Here is a 16,075-nt window from a genome sequence, read left to right as displayed (position 1 = left end):
GACTTAAAACTTGGTCCTTGGCCTCGGTAGCAGAAAGGTAAAGTCCTCTACTGCTAAACTCGCCGTGGGTTCGAGTCAATTCTGAATAATTTACCCATATTTAGGACTTAGATGTCTGTGATTGTTCTACTTTGTCATTATTTCTATGATACCCCCATTGTAAAAGCTTAAATACTATGTTTCGTGGGGGAATGGTAAGATAAATCAAATAAAAATATATTAAAAAACTTCCATACAGAGAACCAACGCTTTGAAATACTCTGCTTGGGAGATAAAATTATTTGCAGCAATGAATACATTTAGGCTTTGATATATCAATGAAACTGAGAGATATTTATTTAAATGGTCAGTGAAACACAAAATAATCAAGACGCAAGGAGATAATATGAAATACAACCCTCGGGAGAGAAAAAGCGGGGTAAATTAGGAAAGGGTGCATTCCCATGAGTAAGAAAAAGTGCTCAAAATGAGATAAATGGGAGCAGGAAAGCTTGAAAATTAAACATCATGAATACTAGAATTCTTTTGAGGAACCTGTGCTTCGATATAGATAGAAAGATTATTTATTATTCTAGGACTGATGTCCTCTAAGAACAAAACAATTTACAAAGCATATATACATACTTCAATATATTTGCTCAATTACTCATTGAGAGCAGTAATAGAGAAAAAGAAAAAAAATATTATACAATATCCAATCAATGATACAAGTTTTATACAATGAATACAACGGTAAGACATACAATTTACAATCAAAATTACAGCGTGGCGGTAAGCAATAAGCTATAGACCTCTACATTCGCTTACATATACTCTGTAAGCGAAATGAAACACAGCAGTGCTTATGTTTGAATCAAGGCTCAGTAATACTTTCAGTATCAGGAAAGATTAATTTAACATTTAAAGGATTAAAATTACACATAAGGAGTCAATCAAAGGATTGAATTCGATACCTAATGGAAAATTAAAATTGTTTTGATTCGAATCTACGTACGTCTTATGCTAACAGCTTTCTCTCAGAGAGGTTTCGTCACATTAGATGTGAAGTAAATTGACTTTTTTTAACATAACTGTAGAGTTTACGCAAGTGCTACAGATAACTTATTTAAAATCTGTATATTGCCAAGATAGCACAAGTGAGCGCTCTTTCCATTAGCTGTAGTTCGTATAAAAAGACACAGATTAACGGATAACATTCCAACATTATTAACTGGCAAGAGATCACAAATTAATATACGATAAGGAGATTAAGAGATTTCAACCGAGAAAAGGTGTCGGCGGACACACGAACTGGCTGAGAGATGAAAAAGGGCACAGGTCAGAGGTCTGTAGGGGGAGTGGAAACGAGGGAGGAAAAATGATAGAAATGTAGGAATTCGTCGGGGGTAAGGGAGCTTAGGAAGAGGGTTTCAGAGGGAGAAAAAGAAAAAAAACAAACAAAAATAAAAAAGAATGAGGGAATTCAAGGGTGAGAAAGGGAAAAAGTTTGAAAAGTTGGGGATGAGAAAAGGGGTGAGGGATTTTTTTGAAAAGAAGCGTCGAATAGACGAGGAGAGGCGAGGCGACATAAAGGGGCAGGAGGCAGGGGATGCGACCCTCTCGCAAAGACCCTGAGATATTATTATATCCGCTTTTCTTTTTTTTTACTTTCCACTTTTGTGTGACACCAAGGTTAACAATTACGGTCGGGAAAGTTGGCGGAAGAAATGGGTGACAATGCTCGCGTCGGCAGCGGAATATTTATTTACTCACCCCGTGAGAGAGAGAGACGCATCCCTTAACGCAGAATTAATTCCGATTTCTACGCACGATTGTCGGGCTATTATCTGCAAGAACTACTTTCAGACGGCGTCATTATTTTTCTTCTCTGTTAAATATCACTGGGAGAAAAACGAAAGGGGTTCCCGTGATAAAAGTCAATGCCCTTTCGACCTCTACTAAGCAAAGAGGAAATCCTATACATGCTAACAAAATAAATAGAAAAAATAAAAACGGTTGAATACTTTTATCAACTATGGGAAGAGCAGTGAAAAGCACGATAATGACTATAAAATTTTTAAGTTACTAGTAAAATATCCTGCCATACGGGATAAAGTAATTAAGTACTTACAAATAACACTCGAAATTTCATAATCAGACTGTGTGCTGGGCACTGCTCAGTCAGCATTTCTCGCGCAAAACTCAGCATTCAATTATGTAACTCTGACTTTTAGGACTACGAAATTCCAAGAAAATATCTAAGATGACGATTTTTTGGCTGCTCAGCACATGAATCAAGTATTTTTAATTGAGATTTTTCTAATCAGAGATGATATTGATTCCATTACAAGCACAAGAGCGCGAAGAAAACATTAGAGAATAACCATTTCAGACACTCAATTTTAACAGCAGCAATCAGAAATGCAATTCAAAACGGTACATTTTTTCAATTAGTCAACTCAAAAATTATTTTTATAGCAAGGGATGCCATAAAACTCATATATGCAATCAAAATCCTCAACAAAATGAAACAATAAGAGTGGGTTACGAATCACAAATAATTCCAACTGTTCAGGGGCAAAAATATTTTTTTCTAACAACTTCCTATTAAAGAGCTTTCGCGGTATTTATCCGTTATCAACAGGTATATTCGGGGAAAAAAAGCAATCACTAGGAAATGGTGCAGCCTGAAAACTTATCCGAGCAGAAATAAGCCAGAATATTTTAATTTCATGAAAACTCGAAATAACTTATTGCACACATATCAATTAATTTTATTTCTAAAAGGAGCCAAGAATTGATGCTTTCTTATTTCGCTGAGAAAATGTGTACTTGTGCATCGATCACTTTAAATTCCCTCCATTATATTTCATACGCAGCAAACTATTCCAATAAGTACATATAAAAACAGTTGGATACTAATTTACCAGCATATGAAAGGTATATGTCTCAGGAGTCAGTGTACAATAAGTAGTGGTACAAAATAGCCGAGGCACTCAGCGTAGTGCGAGAAGTCTGCGAAATAAAGATTACGATTGAGCTAGCGTCCTATCAATCAAAAACGGCGTTACAACGATCTTCCAAAGCTCGAGGCGTACTTACAGCTCCAGATAACTGGCGCATGCTATCGTGTGTATTATTTTTATCACCATCTGGTGAGCATGAGGAGCTCTTGCATGATGCACGCTGATATATTTTCACCCCCGCCACACAGCCTAGAGGCTGCTCGGAGGGAAAAATGTTGGTAGATGTAGACGCTTCAATGTTCCTAAGCTTTATTAATACTGCGGATGACCATTGAGTGTTCTTGTACACATTTACTCCTAGTCCCAGGTGATGTTGGAAGAGGAAACTGAAGAAACTATGGGAGCGATGGGGTCCACAATGCAAGAGAAGGCGTGAGAAGAAATCGGAAGAGAGACTGCCGGAGATGGAGTGAGAAGCAAAGAGAGAGAGAGAGAGAAAGGGAGAGAGAGAGAGTTGGTGAAGAGAGTAGGGGAGGGATACTAAAAGGAGAAAGGTTTTCGGGGCATACTCAGGGAAGAAAGCGTGCAGAACCTTTCTTGTAAGAGGAAAGGAATAGGAAGTGACAAGCGAGTGCACTTCTGAGTGGAATTTCCTGTACAGAGTAGATGGCAGTAGCAGGGATTTCCCAAATGGATTAGATTCGGAACAGCCGTCGAATTAGATGGAAATGGAAGACAAAGATGAGCAAATTACATGATAAAATAATACTGTAAAAAATGTACGGACCTTGTACGAATTTTTAATCACTAGATGAGGTTTCGTGAATATATAAAATGACGGAATGATGTTAGAACGTAATGATATCTCTTTCTAGTCCAAAGACGTTTACTCATGACTTAACCACACATAGCATGATTAAGGACGATACCTATATACTAAAAGTAACTATATCTCCATCGATCTGAAATGATCATGAATGTAATGGATGATAATGATTATGATTATTCAGATTGAACTCTCCAAATTAATTGAAGGAATGATATAAGGATTAGTAACTGACCTTCAAATGGCAAATAATAAAGCATGAAAAATCTGAAACTTTTAGACCATTCGCAACCAACGCAAATATTCTTTTTATTTCAATATATTCATCATAGTTTCCTGCGCATGACCATGGCAGTGCAAAAAATATTCTCCTATATCACAGTTTTTCTGAACAAAAAAAAAACAATCAAAAGCGATGTAGATTAGAAGTATACGCAGGATATTTTCACTATGAAAAAAATCAGTCTCTATTTGGTTAGATTTCATTCTATAAATTAAATTATCTGATTCACTTTACAGAGGCTTTTTAATTGATAGGATGATCAAAAGTGAGGGGCTTGCGTTAAAGATCAAAAGTTGGTACCTATTCACAACCACAATGACACCCACATCAAGGCCTCCACAATATTTCAAGAAAAAAATCGAAATATGAACAGAGCAACCCTGAGATAACGGCAATCTTCTCGCAATAGGGAAAGAAGTCGTTAATCTTTACCTTACTTTTTTCTAACTGTTGTTCGCCACTAATTGTTTCCGGCAATAATCCGAGCGACATTTAGGGGAAGCTCGAAGGCCAAGGTTATTTCCTGACGGAGAACGGATGATTGAGAAATATTAATCCTCGGTTTTTATAATTATTCCTTAATTATAACTTCGAAATACTATTTAAAACAACTTTACTTGCCATAACTTGAATTACAATCCAGACCAATTATTCTAATTCATAGACATTACCCCGTAAACAGCACTTTTAGGCCTTTACGTTGCAACAAATTACAATAGACTGTCATAAACATCCATGCTCTGGATAGTGGCAACAAGTGGCGTAGCCAGGAATTTCGTGCGGGGGTGTCCAAAATCAGGGTGAATATTTTTGAAAAACAGGGTACTAAATTTGAGGGTTTTAAACTAATTTTAACATTTTTCATAATCAAAAAAACTTCATTTGTCAAGGAATGGAATTTTGACAGTAGCTTTGGAGGGATCGGTGGAAGGGGTCAGAAGAAGGGGAAGGAGAAGGCTGAAGTTCATTGATAACATAAAAACTGGAGGATATGGAGACTTCAAGGAGATGGCCGGAGACAGGACGGAATGGAGACAGCATTGGCGCGGGGGACCTGCCGACGGGCAGAACACCACAAGATGACGATGTCAAAGAAATCTTTTGTAAATTCATGATTTTCTTTTGTGAAGAAAAGTAATTGTGTTTTTATATTTCGGGGGGGGGGGGGGGGGGGAGGGCTTCCGAACCCCCCGGACCTCCCCTTCTCTACGCCTCTGGTGGCAACCTAGCCAGGCGACCTTCGGTTTGGCCGGCGAGAACTATGACTCACAGCCACCGAGGCCTGCAATATTTAACCAATCAGAGCTCAGCCCACGCATCAACCGTAAAATCGTCTCCAAGGCCTCGCTTTATATTCTAGTCATGCTGTCGATAGACATTACTATTTATCTTGGTGCTGCCTACCAGTAAAAACTAGAAATTTTAGCTTTTTTCAGTATAATCATGGCAACTCCAGTTTCGTAGCCTGTTTTGTTTTGCTCCAGCACACAGTACTCCTGTTTTAGTTATGTAAAGTTATGTCGCTGTGGGCAAGGCTCAAGAGATGGCGATTTTTCATCAAATCACGTAGTGTAGAAAATTAAGAGTCATCCGTAATGTACCAAAGTGTGAAAGGTAGTCATAAAATTCTCCTCAATCGCTAAAAGTTCAGCCGTTCCTTACGAATGGGAAGCAAGCACTCAAGTGACAGCGCTTTAACTCGATGCAATGCTGTAATGCACCGACCCTCAAATAGCAGGATAGATATGGCAAGCCTTGATGTCTATGCGGCTTTAGTAGATAGAACTATCAGGCATAGAAATGCATTATGCATGCGGCGGTATTACGCTAGAGCCTTCTCCAGAGATTCTAGTAGCACATCAAGTTTCTCTACTCGCTCACCCACCCACATTAGTTCCCTGATCTCTTGACTCCCCTGACGATAGTCACAGCCTGCTTTGCCGAGGTAATGATCGAGCTGAAATCATCTAAGACTAATAGAGAAACATTTTATACCAATTTTCTGTCCACGGAAACCCATCGGTTTGAAATGCAACTTGAAAATTTACCCCGCTAATAATTTTGGATGAGCCAAAAGCAAGACCAATTATTCGATTAAAAAAATAAATAAAACTATAATTGTACGATGTGCATTTGAATTTCATATCATATTTATTATTTTTACATGCTATTTTGTAAAACTTCTTTCTTTTTAAATTCAGATAATGGATGATTTTACGATAGAATATTTTTGGTCATGGATAAAAGCTCATAGGCTACATTGCCAGCTCATAACGATCTAAGGAAAGGAGAAAAAAAGTTCAACATTGAATCAAAAGGATTTTTTAAATTCAAGTATTCAATTAGCAATGCCTTAACTCTGGATACGCACAGCTATTCAACGTGCCTAATCCTTCTAGACATCAACTGATCACCGTAATCCTGAAGAAGATGATACGATCTCGGATAAAGGATTTTTTCGAGACGGCATGCCGAGACAGCTCTACATAATCTGATATTAGGAAGGATTAGGGTTACAACCGTATAATAAATCGGTTAGGATGTTCAAAGAAACAGATAATAGAACGAAAATATCAATAGGATGCCATCTTCAAAATCAGTATGGACGAAGACGATTGCGAAACAATCCACGAATAAGTAATCTCACGAGGATTGTGGAAAACAATGTTTCTATTATTTATTAAAGTTATTACGCACCGCAGTGTTGTGAACAAAACAACCATGATTTGAGAGATCCTTAAACATGTTGGACGGTCGTAGTCATCAAGGAGAATACTCCGAAGGTTTTAAGGAGGATTTTCGCGTCGAGAAATAGGGCCCAAATTCTATCAAACGGAAAACTTCTATTACATCCATCAAAAATTATATCAAACCTAAAAATATCTTCAAACGTAAACATCAAAACAAACGCACCACAGTATTGTAACCACAACAACCATTACTTGGGAGATCCTTAAACATGCTGGACGGTCGTAGTCATCAGCGAGAATTCTCCGAAGGTTTTTCGCGTCGAGGAAGCGGGGAAGATGATGAAAATTACGTCGGGACAAGCAGGTGGCAAGGGAGCCTTCAGAATGTGAAGGTTATGTTGGGGGAAGGTCAAATGCTCATCAAGAATGGTGGGTGGGACGATTGCGTGATCTTGTAGAGGGTGGAGTTGGGATAAATGAGAGTGAGCATGAGCGAGGGGATGGGGTGGATTTCTCAGCGGAGTGAGGCTGTTTCTCCCAACTCTCCCTATAATTAACCATCTCCCTCCCATTCCACTCTCCTACACTCCCCCTCCCCTGCATCTCCGTCAGCAGACACAGAAATGCCGAGAAAATGGGCTCGCTCACATTTCTTTTTCTCTTTCGATTGTGTTAGGGACAAAGAGACACGCAGTTTTAAGCGATTTTGTTTTACTGCCTTTGTCTGTCTGTTTTTCCGTTTCATCGATGGAGTATTGAAATTGATTTTGAACCCACTTCCCACTGTCGGATCGGCTTGAAATTTTGCAAACTTTCATCTGATTACAGTATTTAACAATCTATAATTTGAATATTTGTTTCATTGCACTCTAGTTCAATAACTCGATTCCCAAATTGAAAATTAGTTCGAGAATTATAGAAAAATTGTTTTCTCAAAATATGGCTTGAGTTTTAATTTTTGTCAGAAACTTCATTGACATCTTATCGTTTACATGCTAACAACTAAAAAGTAAAAAAAAAAAATATAAAAGAAAGGGACTTCTAAAAAAAACCACGATTTTACCAAACACAGTTTGAAATGCACTAAAAAGTAAAAAAAATAAGCATTTCATCACTCTGAGAACAAATGTTGGATTTAGAATTTACAATTACGGGCCAATCCTTACATCTCAGGCTCTTCTGCACTCCTTTCTATAAAAATTAATCAGTACCAACGCTTTAACTTCCGAGCGATAAAAAGTTTTTTTACTGTTAAAGGTTTATTTACTGGTTTTTGAAAAAAGCGTGTCATTTTCCATCGGTCGCCTATTTTTCGAGCACTTAATGTCGAAATATCGACGGTCTCAACCGTATAGTATAAAATTTGATGCCGTCACGAACTAATTCCAAGTTCGTCACCGCTCCTCAACTACACCTCGGTCTTGTATACCGCCCTCATCTACATCTACATAATACCCTGCGAGCCACCTTTAAAGTGTTTGCATCGTGTGGATCGTTGTTGCCTACACAGATGGTTTTCAGAAAAATGCCTCCTTAACTTAAAGTTGAATTCCTCTTTGTTTATTTTCATGTTTAGCCTAATAATAATGATAATAATTGTTATAATTATCATTATTATTATTGCTATTGTTATTTATACACATGCGAATAAATGGTTAACTAAGTTTAGAATTGTGCTAAATCCCAGTGTTATCCTAATGTTTTGGTTTCTTTTTGAAAAAAATATTGTTTTTTTGACACTATTGTCATAGCGAATTATCACCTTAGATCCTTGTAATTAGTCTGTTATATCTAAGTGCGATTATCTCTTTTTTCATTCGCTGAAAATGTTGTTTTGCTGACTTGTTTTCATGCTCATAGCGATCTGCACTGTTTGCATTTGTCTGTAATTCTATTTATTTACTTCTTTCCTTCTGTTTATCTACCAATGATGTAAATATAAAAAGCTGTACATTTTTTTTCTCAAGGGCCTCAGTGCCCACGAAAATAAACGAAATTGTTATTATTATTACATTCTTGCAAGCTATCCCCTACCGCAATGAATATCAAAATAGACCGCAAAACCAATATGTTTGACATCTTATTTAATATTTAGTCTTTTTTCCGCATATTATATGGGACCATAATATTTGCCATGCTTTAACTCTAGGATAGCTTGACCAGGAATAGGTCAAATATAAGGGATGTGCGAGTAGTACTTTTTGACCTCGAGTCGAGTATCAAGTCAAGTTAAAAACTACTCGAGTATCGAGTCGAGTATAGTATTTCCTGAACTAGGCAATACAGCAATGCATGCTCCAACATATTCTCATTTTTTTTAATCCCCTCGCGAATTTTCTATTTAGAATGATTAGCTTGATGTAAAAAGGGAAAGATAACGAGGAAAGTTGATGGTAACTGAGAAAAATGAAAATTGTGTTACTTAATGTAATAATAATGCAATTAAAGCACTTGCAGTTGCATTTTTTTCTAATGACATCCTAACAATTTTACGTAGGTATCGCACAAGAAAGTATGAGCGATGCTGTGGTCCACTCCGATTACTCCGAATACGCCGCTGGGGCGGAAGACGATTTGCACACGGTCTGCTGACACCGCGGCTGACGAAAAGGCATTCGGCTCCCACGGCGACTACTATAAAGGTTGACTGTTACGTATACAAAAGCTGAAACGCCTACGCCAAGGCAGTAGAACGATTTTCTAAACGGTATTACTACACGAGTTTCATGATAGCGCCTTCTGTCTGCAGATTTCTGAACTTACTGCCATCGACAGCTCTGTAACTGAAACTGCTCGACTCGACATTCGTAGTACTACTCGAATCACTCGATTCGAGTACCAACTACTCGACTCGACTCGAATTTTTGAGTACTCGCTCATCCCCATCAAATATACTGTGCATGCTGTAATGCTGCATTCCTGGTGTGAGATCACCCAGCGGCACACAGCCTTGCTGTGTCTTGCTCGGTATGGATATGAATGAAGGAACTCCATGAACGACAAAACGAAACAGAAAACTAATGACGTCACCAGCTCATTGAAACGTGGGCGGCTGCTTTCGCGTTCTCTAAATTTAAATATTTCGAGAGAATGGCTGAAAGGGGACTTCTTTTCTTCGTCCAAACTTATCTTTCCCGTTCATCAACCAAATTATTTCAATAAATAGCGATGGGTCTGAGTGAACGACTCCGCACTCGACAAAAATATTTCCCCTCAAATCATTAAAAAAATTCGCGGGCCATGTTAGCCAATATAAGTTTCTGGCGATGAATCAGCGGTCGCCGAGTACACCTCAAAAATCCAAACCATGATAATGACATGGTGCGTCGAAACCGTGTTGGTCAAGATTAAAATTGTGTGGAAATTTAAAACTCATTTTTCACATGATTTCATTCTCATTCCATGCCAACTGCACGGCTCTATAAAATCAACCCAACTGCGGAATTTTAAGAGCAAAGTTATTCAATGCATAATCACGTAAATTATTAGAAGACACGCCTACAATTGGCACTACACATAAATCAATTAAATAAGAGACTATCCAGAGACCTTTTCATACGCAGCCACTCGCAAGTGCAATTTAGGTGGAAAAATTCCAAATAGGGATTAATAAAATGCCTTGACCCCGACTTGGACGCCTTACCGGCACATCCGTAAGAGGTGCGCTGTTAACAAGTCCATATTATTACGGTTATTTAATTGAATGATGTCTACTATAAACGTCCCAGACGAACATCTACATACTACCCCTTCACCCTTCTTAATAGACGTACGGCGCGCCGCGGTGGGGGATGTCAGGACACCAGCCATCGATAAATACAAAGGAAATACTCGAAAATCGAAATTTCGCTTAGCATTTTTAAAACGCTTAATTGTTCGGCGGAAAAACAAATTTCCATCTTCTGTATTATTTCTACTGTATAGATACCTTTTTCTCAACTTATGCGAAACCAAACTCTACAAATGAGGTACCAAAATGCACAGAATTTATCAGAGAATATGCGACGGCATATATTACTTCCTAAATATTGCTATTGTTTCCTAAAATTGGTTTTTAAATAATTAATAAAAAAAGAAAAAAAAAGAAAACAAAAACCGGTAAATATTCCTGACGTTAACGGCGCACAAAAAGATACATTTGTTCATTTGCAACAATATTTCGCATTCTTGAAATAACTTTTATCAAAATGCGGCTGATTCCACATTCAAGTCTCCTGTTGATACGTTAAGTATGAGTCATCATATGCGTTTAACAGAGGGTAGTGTAATTACTTCCAATGTTGTGTTTAAAGAGGTCCTCTGACCTCAATTTGTACATGTATATTCCAATTAAATTTGTACATAAGACCCTGCCTTTTTTTCTACATTTTAAAATTAGAATCCCTCTGTGGACCTACATTGAAAAGAGTGGGGGAAGCCCGCTGGGAGCGGGCGCAGCACACTCGTACTCATATTATACCATTATTACAACGTTTGGCAAAAGATTTCTCTTAATGTATCACTTCTGTCGGGATCTGATATTCGTAGTTCCAGCCAACTACACACAAACTACCGGGCGAAAGAAGAATCACTGATCCGGGTATACTTTTGCGCACGTCTCATTCAGAATAGGTTCTTCTGAGAGAAGTAGTGTCGTTTGGTTTCAATGGAGAATATTCCGATGACTTTTTCTTCAAGAAAAGGGAAATCTAACAAGAATTTCCGTGTGCCACAGAGCACCTCAAAGGCTTATAGGGACACCGTAGTTCGATTTCACGAATTTCCAAAGCCAGGCAATGTTTTCTGTCGCAGGTATGATTGGGGTGTGATGGAGAAGGTCGATCGACGGAAATTGTGGATCCACCGTTTAAAAGTCGGGATAAAGGTGGCGAAGAGCATGCTGGTGTGTTCTTTGCTCTTCGTAAAGAACGATTATATATTACCGGGCACGTATACATGTTTCTATTTCACTTTCTTCTCTTAATTTGTATCAACGTGGCTGAGACCACGTTGTGAAGTTGACGCGAATGTTAACCTCCTTGTAGTTATCTATGTTTTAATGCATTCTTTCTCAATAAATTTGCCAGTAAGACCTCGGGAATCTAATATGATGTTCTCCGTGTCGCTCTTAAAGATGTCTATTCTCAATTGTTCAAGCAATAGAAATCTAGCGCGAATCCTCAGAGTCTCTATAGGCTCATTGCCTAATTCGATAAACAACTGTGTAACGCTTTCTGTTCGACCGTAGCAGTTTTTTACGAATCGAGCAGCTCTCGTTTGTATTTCATTAAGTTCACGGATTAAGCCCTTCTGCGCCGGATCCCATACGCTCGCTGCATATTCAAGGTGTGGTCGGACGAGTGCGAAGTAGAACCTCTCTTTTACTTTCCTAACCGAAAATCTTCCCAAAACACACTTGACGAATCCTAGTTTATTTATCATGCTGCCATATGCCATTTTATGCCTGAAAGAAAAAATAAAACCTAGCCTATATTCTATAATTCTATCTTTGAAAAAGTTGTTCCTCCATATCCCCCCCGATCCTAACAAAAGATTATTGAGATCTTTAGTTCAAATTTTGAAAATATTTTTAACAATTCATTTTAGGTTACCCTCAAAGCCATTAATAAATTTTCCATGTTTAATTCCATAAGTTAAATGATGAGATAAAAAAAGCTGGTACTCTTAATTCAATAAAAAATCTGCGTATAGGTAGAGCAAGTGATACAAAAATTTTTATATGGTAGACTCTTTTATCTTGGAAATGCGTTTGTACTCAAAGCGATTAGCCAGACAAATGCGAGGCAAATTATTATGGGGAATCAAAAGGAAATTTTTATAGGACATAAAAGACCGGGTTTATTTCTATAATTGAAAAAGTTGTTCCTCCATATCCCCCCAGATCCAAACAAAAGATTATTAAGATATTTAGTTCAAATTTTGAAAATATTTTGTAACAATGCATTTTTGGTAGCCCCCAAAGCCATTACTAAATTTCCCATGCTTTATTCCATAAGTTAAATGATGAGATATAAAAGGCTGGTACCCTTAACAGAAAATGACGAGATAATATTCTTTGAAATATATCACTAAGTGAAAAAACCGTAAGGATGGTGAGAGATGGAGAATCAGAATGAACAAGCAGATGCATGAACTACTTGAAGAGATGGATGTAATAAGATTTCCTAAGTCACTTTAGCTGGCATGGTTTGGCCATATAGAAAGGATGGAAAAGGACATATAGTCCAAGGAAATACTTGATAGCAAAATGCAAGGGGTCAGAGGAAGAGGTAGACCGCGGAAGAGAAGGCTACAGGATGTGGAGGATGACACATCTACATCTACACAGTACCCTGCGAGCCACCTCGAGGGTGTTTGGCAGGGGGTGACCAATCACCAACATGCAGCATGCATATTCTAAGTGCGGCCTCACTAGAGTCTAAAAAGACTGAGCCTTAAAGATAAATCCAAGAGCGGTGTCTTTTCTAATGAAGTTAGCAATAGCTTACGGACGCCAACACACCACAGAAGGTCAGATTTACAAATAAACAAAAGAGATCGACTGTAGAACATGCAGATTCAGAATACCCCTCTTTCCACGATCAACAAGAGACCACAACCGCAGCGACAGAACTCACAAATAGATTAGATGACTTGTAGTGTAGACTAATAACCAATTTAAAACTTAATAAATGTTTCGTGTATTTATTATTATTTCTAACAGCATATGGTATTATGATTTGTTAGTATGCTTGACGTTTTTGGACTATGTGGTGTGCATGTGGGAGAACAATTGCATGCTGCATGCTGGTGATTAATCAATACGATGGCAATATGAGTTACAAGATGGAGGAAGGAAGCAAGAGGAAGAACTGATTGGAGGCATACAATGGAGGAAGCAAATGCCTACACCGGCCTGTAGATGATGATGATGATTCAACCCGAAGGATGTTTTGGTAAGGTGAGGGCAGAGTTCACCCCAGACTAAATGACTAGTGCGCAAAATTAACATATTCGGGGTAGCGTTTTGCAGTTCCTTTGCCGCACTTTGTGAATTATTTTTTGAAAAAGTGTGTCCGACGGCTTCGTAGGTAAGTAGGTTGAAGCAATATAGGGGAAAATAAAAAGAAAAAAATCTCTAATTTATGGAAATTATAACTTATATAATGATTAATTTGGCTGGGACATTTTACAAATGTTTTTTCAGTAGGGATGGTCGGACCGGATACTTCGGATCCAAATATCCGCAGATATTGCCCCTCATCGGATACATCGGATACAAAGTCGCGGAAGACATCGGATCTGGATCCAAAATTTTAAATAATAGCTTCAGTGAATGCAACGCCCCATAAGGGTGGAAAGAGTTCCGATTATATCTTCGAATGCGCCGTCGCAGGCGATTCTTGTCCTACTCATGAACCGTTTTGTTTGAAAGCTCTCGCAGACGTTACGTAGGATAATTTCAGCCGTGGAAAATATAAAAGGCAAAATACGACTGGCACATAGTGCGACTCTTCCCAAGAGATTGAACAATCATCGGGGGAATCTCAGCGTCAGGAATTTTAAAATGCATTCAGATCCGAAAATATCCGATCCGAAAGATCCGGCTCCGAAAATCAAGGATCCGATCCGAATCCGGATCCAAGGAAAATCATGGATCCGTCCATCTATGATTTTCAGTATTTGGATATTTAATGAATGAATTCATGGTGAACTTCCATTGATTCAAAATAAAATTTTGTTATACCTTAACAAAACAGGTCCATTTCCATCTTTAAGCAAGTTGTTCCCCCAGATCCAAGCAGAAGATGATTGAGATCATTAGTGCAATTTTAGAAAATATTCTTAACCGTGCACTCTCGTTTATGATCTTTTCCACGCTCTTATCTACTCTATTTGTTCTGTCGGCTTTGTAGAAAAGATGGTGAAACAAAAGCCAGGCAAAGAAGAAAAGAGAATGGCGCAGCGCCATCTTCATTCCTTTGATGAACAAGACTGTTTCTCCCACCTCTTTTCTTCTCTGTCCTTCTCACCCTTCACTCCAACTCACTTCCCCGACCCCCACTTCAACCTCCTTCGCCATTCTCCCTAGTCAGTCGCGGGGATGAGCCAGACTAGCTCTTTCCGAGGCTTAATGTCCTAAAAGTTTGATCTCTGCAAAGTAGGGAAGGCGTAATCTCCTTTTGCGGAACAATTAGAGGGGTCCTTTGAAACCTTCAGGTATTAAATCTTATCTCGTTTCTTTCTCAACATATCGGGAGGGGTTTGAGAGCTCTAAAGAAGAGACCGGAGTTTCTTCTCCTGACCTCCGCCTGATCTCGCATTTCTTTCTTTTCTGACTTTGTGAGGGGAAGGAAAAAAAATCGGTTCTGGAAGGAAAAGCCCAAGCTTGACTCTTGACTTCAGCCATTTGATATGGGCCCGGCAAATTTTCTTTCGTTGGTGTGCGAGGGTAACCGATAAGGTAGTATCTAGTTGGATTCAAAAATAATCAAGGAAAAAAAACGCTTTGCTCAATCTAAAAAGAAAAACACGAAAAAGCTGGACACGTCTAAATGGATATTGAGAAATGTTCCTCGGTCTTGAGACGACAGAGTGTATTTACTGGAACCATGAGGTACATTCGCAGGGAGATTGAAATACCTGCTAACTTGGGCGTCCTGGCTTCGAGGGAATTGCCACCATGCATCACTTTCAGTGTACCTCTCTTCAGTTCCCTCTTGGCTTCAATGCTTCCACTAATGTCCCTGGAAAAAAAGAAAACCTCAATTAGATATACTGAGGCTAGGTTAGTGACGATGAAATTTCACAAGAGCAAACATTAATCCTTTAGACTCTCTTTAGATCTCCATTCATTAGAGTAAGTGACAGCGCAAACAAATATAAATAAATAAATTATAACGCACACGACCAATCGTGATATTTAATTATGTTTCTTATGGTAGCCAGACTTGAACGTTGACAAGTGCACAGAAGCCAAGAGGCATTCATAATGTGGTGTCATCGAAGAATGACCAAGATATATATGATCTGCCTGGTTTGTAGCGAGGAAATGCTTAATGGAGTGGGAGAAAAGAGAGGTCTTCTAAAAACCTTAATATGCTGGCATAACCTATTTGGCCACATTAATAAGCATGACGGCGATATGAAAACAACTGTAGAAGGTCAGATGGAAGTAAAGAAGGACAAGGGACAGTCCTAAATGAGTTACACTGGACAGGTTAAAAAGGATATAAAATGGAAGAAATACGTCGCCATGAAAAAGCTAAAAGGGTAGAAGAAAGGAGAGGAGAGTTTTTTTTTCAAATCAATCTTAGGATCGTTGGCTAATTATAATGATGATGATTAAAAA

General features: G+C 38.4%; 1 protein-coding gene across 1 annotated transcript in view; it reads right to left on the bottom strand.

Annotated features, from left to right (window-relative positions):
* The window catches only part of LOC124165295 (lachesin-like), a 1,070,179-nt gene that overhangs the window by 922,823 nt on the left and 131,281 nt on the right, over window positions 1-16,075 (bottom strand). Inside the window, exon 2 of the mRNA XM_046542639.1 lies at window positions 15,367-15,470. The gene's annotated coding sequence lies outside the window, so the exon portion shown is untranslated. The remainder of the gene's footprint in view (window positions 1-15,366; window positions 15,471-16,075) is intronic.

Source organism: Ischnura elegans, chromosome 9 (genome assembly GCF_921293095.1).
Source record: "Ischnura elegans chromosome 9, ioIscEleg1.1, whole genome shotgun sequence".
In the NCBI taxonomy this organism is placed as follows: domain Eukaryota; kingdom Metazoa; phylum Arthropoda; class Insecta; order Odonata; family Coenagrionidae; genus Ischnura; species Ischnura elegans.
This window is presented reverse-complemented; position numbering and strand designations above follow the sequence as displayed.